The following is a 16183-nucleotide window of genomic DNA, read 5'->3' on the forward strand; positions in this document are numbered from 1 at the left end:
GTTAAGGAAATTAGTTATGGTATGCTTGTGAAAATTGTTTTCAGTCATTTTTCATAGATCCTCTAAGCTTTTTAAGATTTGTCCCAGCTCAATACTGTTGAATATTCTAACACACTCCTGACTTATGCCTTGCGAATGATGGAGCTACCTTGAGAGTTGAATACGTGAGCATCCTGATGTAAAGTACCCAGCTTCTACCCTGAGCTGGTAGTCTTTGTAATGGGGTGAGTCTTGTTAAAGCTTCAGATTCAATGGTTATCCCACGCTGTTGACTGTGAGATATTCCATCATGGTACTGCAGCATAGTTGTAGCTTCATAGAGTTGTACAGCATGAAAATAGGCCTTTCAATCCAATTCATTTATGCCAACCAGATATCCTAATTTAATCTGATCCCATTTGTCAACATCTGGCCCAAATCCCTCTAAACCTTTCCTATTCATGTACCCACCGAGATGTATAAATTAAATACGGTAATTGTATCAGCCTCTACTACTTTCTCTGGCACCTTGTTCCATGAATGCTCCATCGTCTGTGTGAAAAGGTTGCCCCTTAGGCCCCTTTTAAATCTTTCCCCCTCACCTTAAACCTATGCCCTCTAGCTTGGATTCCCCTAACCTGGGAAAAAGACCTTGGTTATTCACCCTATCTATCACCCTCCTCAAGAGAAATAATTTGTTGTTACAGTTATTCCAAATAAAGCAACCTGCACACTTTGTTCATACAAAAATCGGTTGCCTGCAGATGCTTGAAATCAGAAATTAGAAAGTAATCTGGAAATATTGAAATGATCAGGCAGCATGTGAGGAGAGAAACAGAATTCAAATTTTAGTTTAGCGATGTTTCTTCATCAGAAGTGAAAAACAACAGAACTGTAGGAGTTTTTAGTCTGGAGAAGGTGGGAGAGACAGGAAAAAACAAAATGGGTGATCTGTGATAAGTTGAAGGGATGGGAATGAGAGACTGAAATGAGTAAGAAGCCCATGTATTCAAAAAAATGAAGTAAAACAAATGCTCTGCAGCAGCAGAAGAAGGGTCAACAAAGGGAAAGTATCACGGATGTTTTCAAACTTCCATCTCTGGCACATAAACCAATCTGCAACGTCATAGCTTACAGACTCCAGTGGGACAGTGCATGTGGTCATGTTGAAATGCCACATGTACATTGTTAGAAACACAAAGCCTTTACCTCAATAAAATGAAATAATTAAAAAAGAATGGAAAACGTATTTCATAGGCCAAAATTAACACAGATACAAGTGAGAATATCACCCCTTTATGCATCTGACATGTGATGTACGCAATGACTCGTCAAAATGAGACACAGTCCACACTTTACAAGCTAATTGCTTTCCATGAGTCTGATGCCCTATATGCATTGTCATTGTCCATCTTAAATGCTAATGTCACCTCAGATTTGATACCTGGAACTTGTTACCTTGTTGAACCCGTTGGACCAGCTATTATTGGTTGACCAGCAAAAATTTATCAAAACATTAATATAATTCACAAGGTTACAAACCTATCAGTTCCAAAGCCATCAATTCCAGTCCACAACATTTATTCTATTCATGCCAATTCTGGGCATCACCCAGACAAATGTGACTCTATTTGCAACTTTAAAGGCAATCTAAGATGATGTTCCTGCCAATATCGATCCTTCTTAAATATGCCGCATTCACATTCAAGAAAATCTCAAACTGAAACTGGATTCCATGGTACCAGACAGCTTCAATCACAAGGTCAAACATCACACTGATTGGCACAACCCCATTACTTGTGTTCTAAAGAAAAGTGGCATGACTCGTGTTATCAGATCCAAGGTGACTGATCAATGCATTAAGGAGATGACCAAATCAGATTCTTACCCTGGAAGAACTTAATCTCATTTGCTGAGTATTTTACAAGGTTGATGCCAAGATAAATATGGGTTTATACTTCTTTCCAAAGGAATTGATCAGTTTTGTTCCATCTTTTTTGGAGATATCACTTCCTCAGATTACTATTTTGATTATCTATAAACTAGGACATAATCAACAATGTATGGATTGTATCATTGAAAATCCATTAGGTTATAGAATTGGTACAGTGCGGTAAGAGGCCATTCAGCCCATCAAGCCTGCACCAATAATCTGCGGAGCTTCTCACCCTAATCCCATAACCCCACATTTACCTTGGCTAATCCACCTACCCTGCACATCACTGGACACTACAGATAATTTAGCATGGCCAATCCATCTAACCAGCACATTTCTGAACTGTGGGAGGAAACCAGAGCACCCACCCGAAATCAATGCAGACTGTAAATCAAAGTTGGAATCAAACCCAGGTTACTGGCGCTATGAGGAAGCAATGCTAACCATTGAGCTGCTGTGCTGCCCTAACTGTTCCTCCATCATGGATGACATTGTAGTATTTAGAATAAACTGTACATGAGCACGACACAAACTTTTTTCAGCTCATGGCCACAGCAGCGAAACATGGCCCTGTTTTCAATATAAAAACATATCAAATTAGCATGAACCTAATCAATTTCTTCGGATCAAGCTATTATCATTAGACATGATCTGACCTATTAGTGGTGCTTGATGCAAGAAACTACATCATGTAGTGCTGTTCTTTCATCATTACATGGTCAAAATTCTAACACCAGTGTGAGCATACCATCAGTAAGTGGATTGTAATGATCCAAGATTAACATCAAAATCAACTCCTTAATGTAATGAAGGAGGGGCATCAAAAGAGATGTTTTGAGGAGATTTTCTACACAAGTAGCATGCCTGAGTTTGCTGGCTGTGATAGAATATAATGGCTTCTTGTCATGCTGCCTAATGCAAGTTGTAATATACATGTTTAAAAGCATCGGGGCGTAGGGAATTTAATATTACATTGCTGCTTCAAATGAAAGACCTCATACAATCCCAGCAGATGAGGTTTAGTACAGTGAGTGCCAGGAAATCTGCTTCCATCCAACTGATGAAAATTAGAAATAGCTATGACCTTGATAAGAATCCCACAAACTTCCATTGTGTAGAGGTAATTAAATAGCTAACTTCATGTAGTCAATGACTCTCTTACCACCTTAACTGGTCAATAAAGCAGCAGACATCCTGTCCCTTTGATAAGTTTGGAATGAAATACAATTGTTGAAATAGTTATTGTGGAATTGTGAACTGGTCATTGCTACAATTGAACATGGGTCAAAATCCTGAAACTCCCTTTTTAAAGGTGTTGTGGGTCTTCCTACAGTGAATTGACTGCAGTGGTCCATGAAAGCAATGGGTCTGGCAATAAATGCTAGCTCAGCCAGGGACACCCCATCTCATTAACAAATACAGAAAAGAACATGCTATGAAGTCTGTGCTAACTTTGACTGCCAAAGTTAACTTTCTGATGGTTCAAGCAGTACCAACAGATTTTCTTTTAATTCAGCAGATGGCAAAAAATGGCATCCAGTTTAACTTCAGCTTCCATCATTCTTGAGTAGTTCTGTGCAAAGCACAAGAATGTAACCATCTGCCTTTGGTAGTCCCTCACCACACAGCCACGAAGATAACTTACTGAATCCAATTCCTGTGGCGCTGTCAACATCACCAGCAGTTCATTTGTTTTGCTGATCTATACAAAACAAAACAATCTGCAGTCACTGGGTGTTATAACACAGGGAGACCAAGCCAAACCAATCAGCCTTCACTGTCGCTGGATTTACAAAACAGTGAAATCAAAATACTTAATGACACGGAAAATTGCTCACTTGTTCCAAACCAGATTTTATGAATTCCAGATTTTGCTCACCAGTTCGATAACTTAAACAAAAAATGAACAGTTCATTGTTGACAATGTAACTTTAGCAGAACACAGATAAACAACAAGGCAATCTTATTCATAGCTATGGTCTAAGCCCAACCTCATTCAATCAGGAACCCCACTCACACAGCGGCAGATGGAAACAGTTAAGGGACCTTTTTTATAAATTCCTAGAATTTGCCATTCGTTATTTGTTACAATGATGAATAGTAAGCCTTCATGCATTTGTTGGATGATGGGCTGTATTACAGGAATGAGGGACTTTATATCTTGCATGCATTCCAAAGTCATCAGTCAATGTAAACAACTTCCGCTGGCGATTTTATTTATTTCTGACAGACAGGGATTCTTGTCCCAGAAATTTCAACAAGTTGATAACTGGAGAATGACGAGACAGAGCAAAGAAGATCAAAAAGAGTCCCACAAAAGTTTAACCTGCCGAAACCCAGTCACATCCAGTCCACTTTTCTCTTATTTTTTTTCAATATTAGAACAGAGAACAGATAACAGTACAGCACAGTACAAGCCTTTCAGCCTTTGATGTTGTGCCGACCTTTTATCTAACTCTAAGATCAGACTAACCTGCATACCTTACGTTTTATTATCAACAATATGCCTATCCAAAGTTTGCTTAAATGTCCCTAATGTATTTGACTCTACTACCACTGCTGGCAGTGCATTCCACGCACCCACCACTCCCTGTATAAAAAAACAACCCCTGAAACCTCCCCTAAATCTTCCTCCAATCATCTTAAAATTATGCTCCCTTGCGATAGCCATTTCTGCCCTGGGGAAAAGTCCCTGACTATTCACTCTATCTATGCCTTTCATCATCTTGTACACCTCTATCTAGTCGCCTCTCACACTTCTTCACTCCAGTGTGAAAAGCATTAGCTCCCTCAACCTTTCTTCATAAGACATGCCCTCTATTCCAGGGAGCATCCTGGTAAATCTCCTCTGCACCTTCTCTAATGCTTCAACATTCTTCCTATAATGAGGCGACCAGAACTCCACACAATATTCCAAGTGAGATCTAATCAGGGCTCTATACAGCTGCAGCATAACCTTGTGGTTCTTCAACTCAATCCCTCTGCTAATGAAAGCCAACACACCATACATCTTCTTAACAATCCTATTAGCTTGAGTGGCAACTTTGGGGGATCTATGGACATGGACCCCAAGATCCCTCTGTTCCTCCACACTGCCAAGAATCCTGCCTTTAACCCTGTATTCTACATTCAAAATTGATCTTCCAAAATAAATTAGTTTACACTTTTCCAGGTTGAACTCCATCTGCTAGGAGAAAGTGAGCACTGCTAATGTTGGATAGCAGAGTCAAGAGTGTGGTGTTGGAAAAGTACAGCAGGTCAGGCAGCATCCGAGGAGTAGGAGAATTGGCATTTCAGGCATAAGCCTTCCTAATAAAGGGCTTATGCCCAAAACATCGATTCTCCTGCTCCTTGGATGTTACTTGACTTGCTGTGCTTTTCCAGCATCACCCTCTCGACTCTGAGCTCCATCTGCCCTTTATCAGCCCAGTTCTGCATCCTGTCAATGTCCTGTTGCAATCTACAACAACCCTCCATATTATCCACCCACTCCACCATCCTTCATGTCATCCGCAAATGTATTAACTCACACTTTCACTTCCTCATCCAATTCATTTGTAAAAATCATGAAGAGCAGAGGTCCCAGAACCGATCTCTACAGAACACCACTGGTGACTGAGCTCCAGGCTGAATACTTTCCATCTACTACCAGCCTCTATCTTCTAAGAGCCAGCCACTTCTGTATTCAGACAGCCAAATTTCCCTGTATCTCATGCCTCCTTACTTTCTGAATGAGCCTACCATGGAGAATCTTACCAAACATCTTGCTAAAATCCATATACACCAATCCAGTGCTCTGCCTTCATCAATGTATTTTGTCATATCCTCAAAGAATTCAATAAGGCTTGTGAGGCATGATCTGTCCCTCACAAAGCCGTGTTGACTATCTTCAGTCAAACTATGGTTTTTTCAAGTAATCATAAATCCTGCCTTTCAGAATCTGTGTGGTTGATCCTCCTTTGATTAACCAATTCAACATTCAACATCTGTCAGTCTTTTAGCATTGTAACGTTGATGATAAAATCTCTACATTGTAGCAATAACCTGCAGTATCTTTTCAGGCCAGTGCCCCGTATGAAATTTGTCGTAGAATCCCTTCAATTTGAAAGCAGGCCATTTGGTCCATTCAGTTCACACCTATCATCCAAAGAACATCCTGCCCAAACCTACCCCATCCCTGTAACCCTGCATTTCCTATGGCTAATCCAACCAGCCTGATATCCCTGGACACTATGGGGCAATTTAGCATGGCCAATCCACCTAACCTGCATATCTTTAGACTGTGGGTGGAAACCAGAACCACCAGAGAAAACCCACACAGACACAGACACAATGTGCAAACTCCATACAGCCATACACTTGATGGTGGAATTGAACCCAGGTCCCTGACAATGCTGACCATTGAGTCACCATGCCATGGTAGCTATATTCTTACTAAAGGGCACTGATTATTTAAGTATCAGGAGCCCTTATAAAGAGAGACAAATGGGACGTGGGGGTAGAGGAGGAAGCAGAGAAATGTTATGCCGCTTTCTGTAAAGAAAACTATTACCATGACATTATTGTCATTGACATCACTGATTGGTTTGGGATTGAGTTAACATCAATAGCGATCAACAAGCACAAAGTGAGGAAGGGGGATGAGTTAACTCAGCTTAGTGCAAATTAAGAGATGAGCATCACAACCTTGGATTAGATCAAGGAAAGCTGGGCAGTTGGGCAGGGAGCATTAAAACGGTTTGATTTGAAGATACCAAAGGCACGTTAAAGGTTTTAGAAAATGAACTGAGGAAGGATATGCCAGATGTAGTGGATGGGGTGGATATGGATTAAGAAGCCCAGCTTTGGGGGCCAATAGACTACCAGAGTTACAAAAGAGGTTGTTTCATCCTTAGACTGTGTTCAGGGAAGGGAATGGAGTCAGAGCACCTTGAAGAACGTTTGGTGCTGGGACTGAATGTTTGAACCAAGCATTGGAGAGAACGTCTTTGTTGTAATCGAGGAGCCAAGACCACAACAATGCATTACACCAGTATGTACTTCCAGGATATACTGACAACCTTATTCATTGTACTGCGTATTTAAGGACACACTTGTTTGTATAACAATCTATTCAAATTTAGATGTGAATTTAAACAGACAAGAGTCGAAATTTAATGTTTGGTCTGCAGTCTATTAAAGGAGCACTCAGAATCATCCCATATTCAATATTTAGGGCAATGCAGGAGGAAAGGCTGAAGTACTCACAAAAATGGCCATAGGTCAGAAACTTTAAGGGTGAGGGAGGGAGAGGAAAAGGGAGCAGTCTGGTTGACAAATGAAAGACACACTCGCTCAACAAGTCAAAAAACTACACAAGGTCAAAATCTGAATTAAAAACAAAATGCTGCAAATACTCAAATAAAACAAACAGCTGTGGATGTTGGAGATTTGAAAAAAAAACTTGTTGGCAAAACTCTGCAGATCTGGCAGTGACCATGAGAAGAAAGCAGAGCCAACATCTAGAGGTTAGTGACCATACAGCACAGAAACTGACCCTTCAATCCAACTCGTACATCCTGACAATATATCCTAAATTAACCTCGGCCCAATTTCAAGCTTTTGGCCCATATCCCTCTAAACCCTTCTTATTCATATACCCATCCGGCTGCCTTTTAAATGCTGCAATTGCACTATCCTCCACCCCTTCCTTTGGCAGCTCATCCCATACATGCACCACCCTCTATGTGAAAAAGTTGCCCCTTAGGTCCCAAAAGCTCAAATTTGGGCCGAGATTAATTTAGGATATGTGGTCAGGATGTACGAGTTGGACTGAAGGGTCTGTTTCCGTGCTTTTTGGTCACTAATCTCTAGACGTTGGCTCTGCTTTCTTCCCACGGTCACTGCCAGATCTGCAGAGTTTTGCCAGCAAGATTTTTTTTCAGATCTCCAACATCCTTAGGTCCCTTTTAAATCTTTCCCCTCTCACTTTAAACCTATGCCCTCTTAGACTCCCCTCACCTGGGAAAAAGACATTGGTTATTCACCCTATCTGTGGTCCTCATGATTTTATAAACCTGCAAAAGGCCACTTCTCAGCCTCTGACGCTCCAGGGAAAAAAAGTGTCAGCCTATTCAGTCTTTCCTTATAGCTCAAACCCTCCACTCCCAGAAATATCCTTATAAATCTTTTCTGAACACTTTCAGATTTCACAACATCTTTCCCATAGCAGGGAGACCAGAACTGAACACAGTTTTCTAAAAGTGACCTAACCACTGTCCTGTACAACTGCAGCACAATGTCCAACTCCTATACTCAATGCACTGACCAATAAAAGCAAGTGTGCCAAATGTCTTCTTCACTACCCTGACTACCCACAACTCCACTTTCAAGCATCTTCAATATGTATATGTCCTGCCCTGGTTTGCCTTTCCAAAATACCAGCACCTCACATTTACCTAAATTAAACTCCATCTGCCACTCCCTGGCCTATTGGCTCATGTGATTGAGGTCTCATTGTGCTCTAAGATAGCCATCTTCACGGTCCACTACACCTCCAATTTTGGTAAGAAAAACAGAAATTGCTGGAAAATCTCCGCAGGTCTGACAGCATCTGTGGACAGAAATCAGAGTTAACGTTTTGAGCCCAGTAACCCTTCTTCAAAATGGAAGAACCATTTTTCTTCACCTTTGTTGATGTCATCTGCAAATTTACTAACCATGCCTCCTATATTCACAAACAAATCCTTTATATAAATGACGAAAAGCAGTGGACCCAGCACCGATTCTTGTGGCACACCACTGGTCACAGGTATCCAGTTTGGAAAACAACCCTCCACCACCACCCTCTGTCTCCTACCTTCAAGCCAATTGGCTAGTTCTCCCAAGATCCCATGAGGTCTAACCTTGTTAACCAGTCTACCAAGTGGATCCTGTTGAATACCTTGCTGAAGTACATATAGACAATGTCTACTGGTCTGCCTTCATCAATCTTATTTGTCACCTCTTCAAAAAACTCAAACAGGTTAGTGGGACAGGATTTCCCACATATAAAGCCATGCTTACAATCCCTCATCAGTCCTTGCCTTTCCAAATGCATGTAAATCCTGTCCCTCAGAATCTCCGCCAACAACCTGCTCACCACTGACGTCAGGCTCACCGGTCTATAGTTCCCTAGCATTTCCTTACCACCTATCTTAAGTAATGGTACCATTCAACCACCCTTCAGGCTTCTGGAACATCACTGGGCTGTTGATAATACAAATAATCTCAGTAAGAGGCCCAGCAATCTCTTCCTTAGCTTCCCACAAAGTTCTGTGACATGCCTTGTCAAAGGATTTATCTACCTTTGCACATTTTCAGACATCTATCACCTCCTCTTCCCGTATATGGACACTTTTCAAGACATCACTACTCCCTTCCTCAAGTTCCCTAGCTTCCATGATCTTCTCCTCTCTGCATGTCGAAAACAGACAATGTTCAATTCTCAGTTACAATTCGTAGCTCCGAATGAAAAATAATAAAAGGAAAATAGTGACTGTTTCAACATTGGGCTAAACCCTCACTTCCAAAAGTGGGATTGTTGTCAGAGATTAGAATTCTTAAAAATCTGAAACGGGAATTGAACCCAGTGTGACCTCGACCACTTTTAATTGAAAGGAGGTGGGATGAGGAATGGATAAGCACCATGTTTGCAGGAGGGAGGCTGGTCATTTTAGAGAAGCTGTATGCCATGTTTCAGCTGTCCTCCTAGTTAATTATAGAGCACCCTGCCTGGGGAAATCAACAGCTACAGGAAGCAATAGGGGGTGAATTCAATACTTTACAAACCTGTTGCTCTGATCAGAAATCCTCCCAACCTGAAATTAGACCATTTCCTAATATGGCACTGGAAAAGCACGGCAGGTCAGGCAGTATCCGAGGAGCAGGAGAATCAACATTTCAGGCAAAAGCCTCATTCCTGATGAAGGGCTTATGCCCGAAAACTCAATTCCCCTGCTTCTCGGTTGTTGCCTGACCTGCTGTGCTTTTACAGTGCCATACTTTTTGACTCTGATCTCCAGCATCTACAGTCCTCATTTTCTCACATTTACTACCATGATCAGAGACACTCATTATGATCAGCTTGCACCACGGCAGCCCACCCCACCCCACCCCACCCCTACCATTGGGATCCTTATCTGACCCACATTTATTCTCCCAACCCAGCTTAACCGTAGCCATTGACTACTCAATTCACTGTTCAACAGGCCTCCACTGGGTGGGACACCGACAGAAATATTTTTAAAGATGTCCTGCTGTTAACTCAATCCAAGTTTCCTGACTTGAAAACTGCAATCACTCTAAACAGCTCTTTCTGTTTCACACCCCACAGGGTCTGCCAGACCTGTTGATTATTTCCAGCACTTTCTCTTTTTGTTTCTAAGCTTTCTTCAGTCCTGCCAATCATGAACGTGAGGACCAAATGGAGGCGGTAGTACTCCATGTCAGTGGCCAATGTTTCCAACACAATCACACAAAGGCCAGCAACACCTTGGGCACTGATACTAGAAATTGTGCACAGTGTCTTTCCTGCTGCTGTTTCAGGATTGCCCCTTTGTAGACACCCACATTCAGGTCTGCAAAGCTTAGAATTCCTGCACCGAAAGACATGAATTGGAACAGGCAACGTTACAGGGATTTATTCATCATTTTTCAAGGAACTTCAGGCTTATTGGTTGTTCGAAAGGCACCAATAGATCAGAGAAGATATACCCAGAGCATGCTGGAAAAAGTCAACAGGTCTGGCAGTATCTGTGGAGAGAGAAACCACGCTAATGTTTTGAGTCCAGTGCAACTCTCTTTCAGCATACTGCAGTCATGTTCCAGTTCTGAAGAAGAGCCAGCCCCAATTCAAAACACTCTTATTCAAGGATTAGCACAAAGGGAAACAGGCCTTTAAAAAGTCACAACCAAAGTCTCACAAGCTTGAGGGGATTTTGAGGAATCACTTGGATGGTGATTTCTTGTCTGCTAGGAGTTCCAGGAAGCCTTTGATAAAGTATGTTGGGCTAAATGAACGTGAAAGGTGGAATCTTATGCTATTAGTTGAAGGTTGAAATGCTGGTTTAGGAATTAGACAAATCTTTCAGTCAAAAATATTATAGTTATGTTATGAAGGTGTAGGTGTGTACTGTACTTTTAAGAGAGAGAGGAAGTTATCAAGGACTGACCGAAAACACAGAGTACTGAACAAGGTAAAAGTCTAACATTTGATTTAAACAAATAGCTGAAGTTGCATTGCCATGGAACAAAAGCAAATTCAACTTTGGCCAATCAGTTTAAATTATGCCCCTGATACCAAAATCCAATCAAATTTGAATTTAGTGTTCTAATGACATCAAACCAATGAAATGGTCCGATGTTTTTGGGTGAAAAACCGAACATTTTGAACAGTTAAGGGGAGAACTGTCAAGCACCAACAAGTATAGACTGCGAGCCAAATAGCTCTCTGAAAGGTACCTGCCCATAAGAAAAGTTATGCAGCAGAAGACCGAATAAGAGATGATCCAAGAAAACAGAGAGGAATATCTACAGAGCAAATTCGACAAAGCTGAGTAGTTTTGAAACGTAATTTTTAATTGGCATTTTTTATTGGACCAGTATTCTAAGTGGGAGACAATAGACAATAGACAATAGGTGCAGGAGTAGACCATTCAGCCCTTCGAGCCTGCATCGCCATTCAATATGATCATGGCTGGTCATTCCTAATCAGTATCCTCTTCCTGCCTTATCTCCATAACCCTTGATTCCACTATCTTTGAGAGCTCTATCCAACTCTTTCTTAAATGAATCCAGAGACTGGACCTCCACTGCCCTCTGGGGCAGAGTATTCCACACAGCCACCACTCTCTGGGTGAAGAAGTTTCTCCTCATCTCTGTCCTAAATGGTCTACCCCTTATTTTTAAGCTATGTCCTCTGGTTCGGCACTCACCCATCATCAGAAACATGTTTCCTGCTGTCAGAGTGTCCAATCCTTTCATAATCTTATACGTCTCAATCAGATCCCCTCTCAGTCTTCTAAACTCAAGGGTATATAAGCCCAGTCGCTTCAGTCTTTCAGTGTAAGGTAATCCCGCCATTCCAGCAATTGACCTCGTGAACCTATGCTGCACTCCCTCAATAGCCAGAATGTCTTTCCTCAAATTTGGAGACCAGAACTGCATGCAGAACTCCAGGTGTGGTCTCACCAGGGCCCTGTACAGCTACAGAAGCACCTCTTTGCTTCTATACTCAATTCCTCTTGTTATGAAGGCCAGCATGCTATTAGCCTTCTTCACTACCTGCTGTACCTGCATGCTTGGGTAAAAGATAGGTTTAAGAGAGAGGAGTTGTAAATAGTGGTTTTAATGTTCTCTGTTGGACTTAAAGAATAAAATTATTAATTTTTAATGTAAATTGTGAAATCTGGGATAGTTCATTGCCTCTCGAAATGTAACCGATTACGGTGCAAGGTGAGCTTCCCTGTGGGTTGGATTTAAACTAGCAGAGGGCTTTACCCTGGGTTTTTTTTATTTCAAAAATAAACTTTATTCATAAAATTATTTTGATATCTACACAATTGATTATGCCATTCTTATGTACACATTGCATTCCTTTACATACAGAGATCGGAATTAATCATTCGTATATACAGGTCTGTACATTGACTATCCATATATTTAGCTGAGGTGTTAGCGGAACCCACTTACTGAGTGGGCCCCCTGCTTGTCTTAGGCAGGCAGACCTTACACGGTGGTCTTTCCCCATCGCACCTTGGTGGCAGCTGCCCCAAGCTTCAGCACATCCCTCAACACGTAGTGCTGGACCTTGGAATGTGCCAGTCTGCAACACTCGGTTGGGGTCACCTCTTTCAGCAGGAAGATCAACAGGTTACAGACCACCCAAAGAGCGTCTTTGACCGAGTTGATGATCCTCCAGGCACAGTTGATGTTTGTCTCGATGTGCGTCCCGGGGAACAGACCGTAGATCACGGAGTCCCATGTCACTGAGCTGCTCGGGACGACCCTTGACAAACACAACTGCATTCCTCTCCAGACTTCCTTTGTGTAGGCACATTCCAGAAGGAGGTATGTGACAGTCTCGTCCCCTCTGCAGCCGCTTCAAGTGCAGCGTGCGGTGTGGCAGAGAGTCCAGGCCAACATAAAGGATCTCACAGGCAGAGCCCTTCTCACCACCAGCCAAGCCATGTCTTGGTGCTTGTTGCAAAGTTCTGGCGATGAGGTATTTTGCCAAATGACTTTGACAGTCTGCCCAGGGAACCGCTCGACAGGATCCGCCCTCTCCTTTTCCCAAAGGGTATCAAGGACACTACGTGCTGACCACTTCCTGGTGGACTTGTGGTCAAAGCTGTTTTTCTTCATAACCTTCTCCACGAAGGACAGGTGATACGGAATGGTCCAACTACTTGGAGAGTTCCGCGACAGCGAGGCCAGGCCCATCCTTCGCAACACCGGGGATAGGTAGAACCTCAGTACGTAGTGACACTTGGTATTTGCGTACCGGGGATCCACGCACAGCTTGATGCAGCCACACACAAAGGTGGCCATCAGGGTGAGGGTGGCATTGGGTGTGTTTTTTCCTCCGTTGCTCAGAGCTTTGTACATTGAGTCCCTTCGGATCCTGGCCATCTTTGATCTCCATATAAAATGGAAGGGCCCGGGTGACTGCGGCGGTACAGGTTCTGGGAATAGGCCAAACCTGTGCCACATATAACAACACTGACAGTGCCTCACACCTGATGACCAGGTTTTTTCCCATGATGGAGAGCGACTGTTGCTTCCATCTGCCCAGCATCTGCCTCACTTTCCTGATATTCTCCTCCCAAGACTTAGCGCACACCCTAGCCCCTCCAAACCAAATACCCAGCACCTTCAGGTGGTCAGTCCTGACGGTGAAGGGGATCGAGGATTGGTCGGCCCAGTTACCGAAGAGCATGGCCTCGCTCTTGCCTCGATTTACCTTGGCCCCCGAGGCCCGTTCGAACTGGTCACAGATGCACATGAGTCTGTGCATGGACAGCCGATCCAAGCAGGAAACGGCGACATCATCCATGTACAGGGAAGCCTTAACTTGCAGTCCCCCGCTGCCAGGAATAGTCAGCCCTCTCAGGCTCGCATCCTTCCTGATGGACTCGACAAATGGCTCTATGCAGCGCACAAACAAGGCAGGAGAGAGAGGGCAGCCCTGCCTGACTCCAGATCTGACTGGGAATCTATCTGATTCCCACCCATTGATTGAGAATGTACTGTCTATGCTGGTGTAGCGCAGTCTGATCTAACTGCAGATTCCTTCCCCATAGCCCATTTTGGAGAGAACATCTCTCATATACGTATGTGATATCCTGTCAAAGGCTTTCTCCTGGTCCAGGCTGATCAGGCAGGTGTTCAACCCCCTGTCCTGCACGTAGTTGATCGTATCCCTGAAGAGTGTGAGACTCTCAGCGATCTTCCTGCCCGGTACTGCACAGGTTTGGTCAGGGTAGATCACCCATCCCAGAGCAGACTTGACCCAGTTGGCGATGACCTTTGACAAGATTTTGTAATCCGCATTCAACAGTGAGATTGGTCTCCAATTTCTGATTTCCTCCCTCTCCCCCTTCCACTTGTAGATGAGGGTGATGATACCTTTCCTCATGGATTCACTCATGGTACTTGCCAGAAACACACTGACATACACCTCCAGCAGGTCCTGGCCAATCAAGTCCCACAGAGCAGAACAGAACTCGACTGGTAAGCCATCGCTTCTGGGAAATATATTCTTTTCGAAGGACTCGAGGGCCTTGGTCAGCTCATCCAGAGATAGCGGCTGGTCCAGCCTCTCCCGTGTTCTGTCGTCTAAGACCTCCGTGATAGAGGGCAGGAACGACTGGAGGCCGCGGTGTCGGTTGACTTCGAGTCAAACAGACTGGCATAGAAGGATTTGCTGGTCCTCATGATGTCTGCCTGAGATGACGTTACCGAGCCATCTTCTTCCTTCAGGCTGCAGAGCACGGAGATCTCTTTGTGCACCTTCTGGAAGAAGAAACGTGAGCACGTCTCGTCCTGCTCCACTGAGCGGACCCTGGACCGGAAGATTATCTTGGAGGCCTCCGAAGCAAAGAGCAAGGCTTGCTGGCTCTTCACCTCCTTGAGGTCCTCCATGACATCGACCCCCATCGTCTGCAGCAGGAGCAGGTTCTGCATACTTTCCTGGAGCTGGGAAGTTTTCCCCGCCTCTCTCTCACCTCCTGAACACCTTTGAGGATGACAAACCTCTTAATGTTCCCTTTTACTGTTTCCTACCAGTCTGCTGGAGACTCAAACAGGAGCTTCACGGTTCTCCAACCTGCGTAGTCCCTCTTGAATTCCTCAATGTTTCCCGGGGTCAACAGCTTAGTGTTCAGTTTCCACGTTCCCTTACCAGCCCGCTGCTCATCCTGTAGGTGACAGTCGGCCAGCAGGAGGCAGTGGTCAAGGAAGAACACCGGCTTGACGTCGGTGGTTCTAACCGAGAGCGTTCGGGACACAAACAGGTAATCTATCCTTGAGCGGATAGACCCGTCTTCCCGTGACCAGGTATATCTATGCTGCGCTCCGTCTGCAGGGGTGCTGAAGACGTTGTGCAGCTTGGCATCTTTGACTGTTTCCATCTGTGGACTTGATATCCAGTTTACTGTCCCTCCCGCCGGATCGTCCATCTGCATCAATGATACAGTTGAAGTCTCCGGATGGCTTTACCCTATGTTGTAACAGTTAATAGATATGGTCATGTTGAAGCTTTGTTACAAATGGTATCTCTTATGAATTAATCCTCAGCTTACTACATTTCATGGTCATCATTGATCATCTAGACAGTGATGTTGAGAGTACAGTAAATAAATTTGCAGGTGATACTTGGATCTGTGCAAGGGTTAAGACAGTAATGACAGTTAAATTTAGAAAGTTTTAGATGTGCAGGAGGAATTGGCCACACATTGGAAAATGACATCTCATTTAAATGCAAATGGTGTCATGCAAGCCAAATACACCTATCCTTTCAAATCTCAGAGAGGCTGAGAGAGGAGAAGAAATGGGATTATTGTGCACAAGTGACTGAAAGTTCATGACCATTGTAAAGAAATTGTTGCAAAAGCTGCCAAGATGTTGGTTTGTATTAGCAGAACCATTCAGTACAAATCAAAGAACACCAGTTTGACATGAAATGGATCATTAGTCAGACTGCAACGAGAGCATGAAGTTCAGTAATAGCCCATCTACATTGTGGATTAT

The 16183-nt window shown here is 43.4% G+C and overlaps 1 pseudogene; it reads right to left on the reverse strand.

Moving 5' to 3' along the window:
* Window positions 1–12661: 12661 nt before the first annotated feature.
* LOC148147667 (uncharacterized) lies at window positions 12662–13988 on the reverse strand (annotated as a pseudogene).
* Window positions 13989–16183: the final 2195 nt, after the last annotated feature.

Source organism: Chiloscyllium plagiosum, unplaced genomic scaffold, assembly GCF_037043375.1.
Source record: "Chiloscyllium plagiosum isolate Xiang-an unplaced genomic scaffold, Cpla_swu_hap1 HiC_scaffold_15, whole genome shotgun sequence".
In the NCBI taxonomy this organism is placed as follows: domain Eukaryota; kingdom Metazoa; phylum Chordata; class Chondrichthyes; order Orectolobiformes; family Hemiscylliidae; genus Chiloscyllium; species Chiloscyllium plagiosum.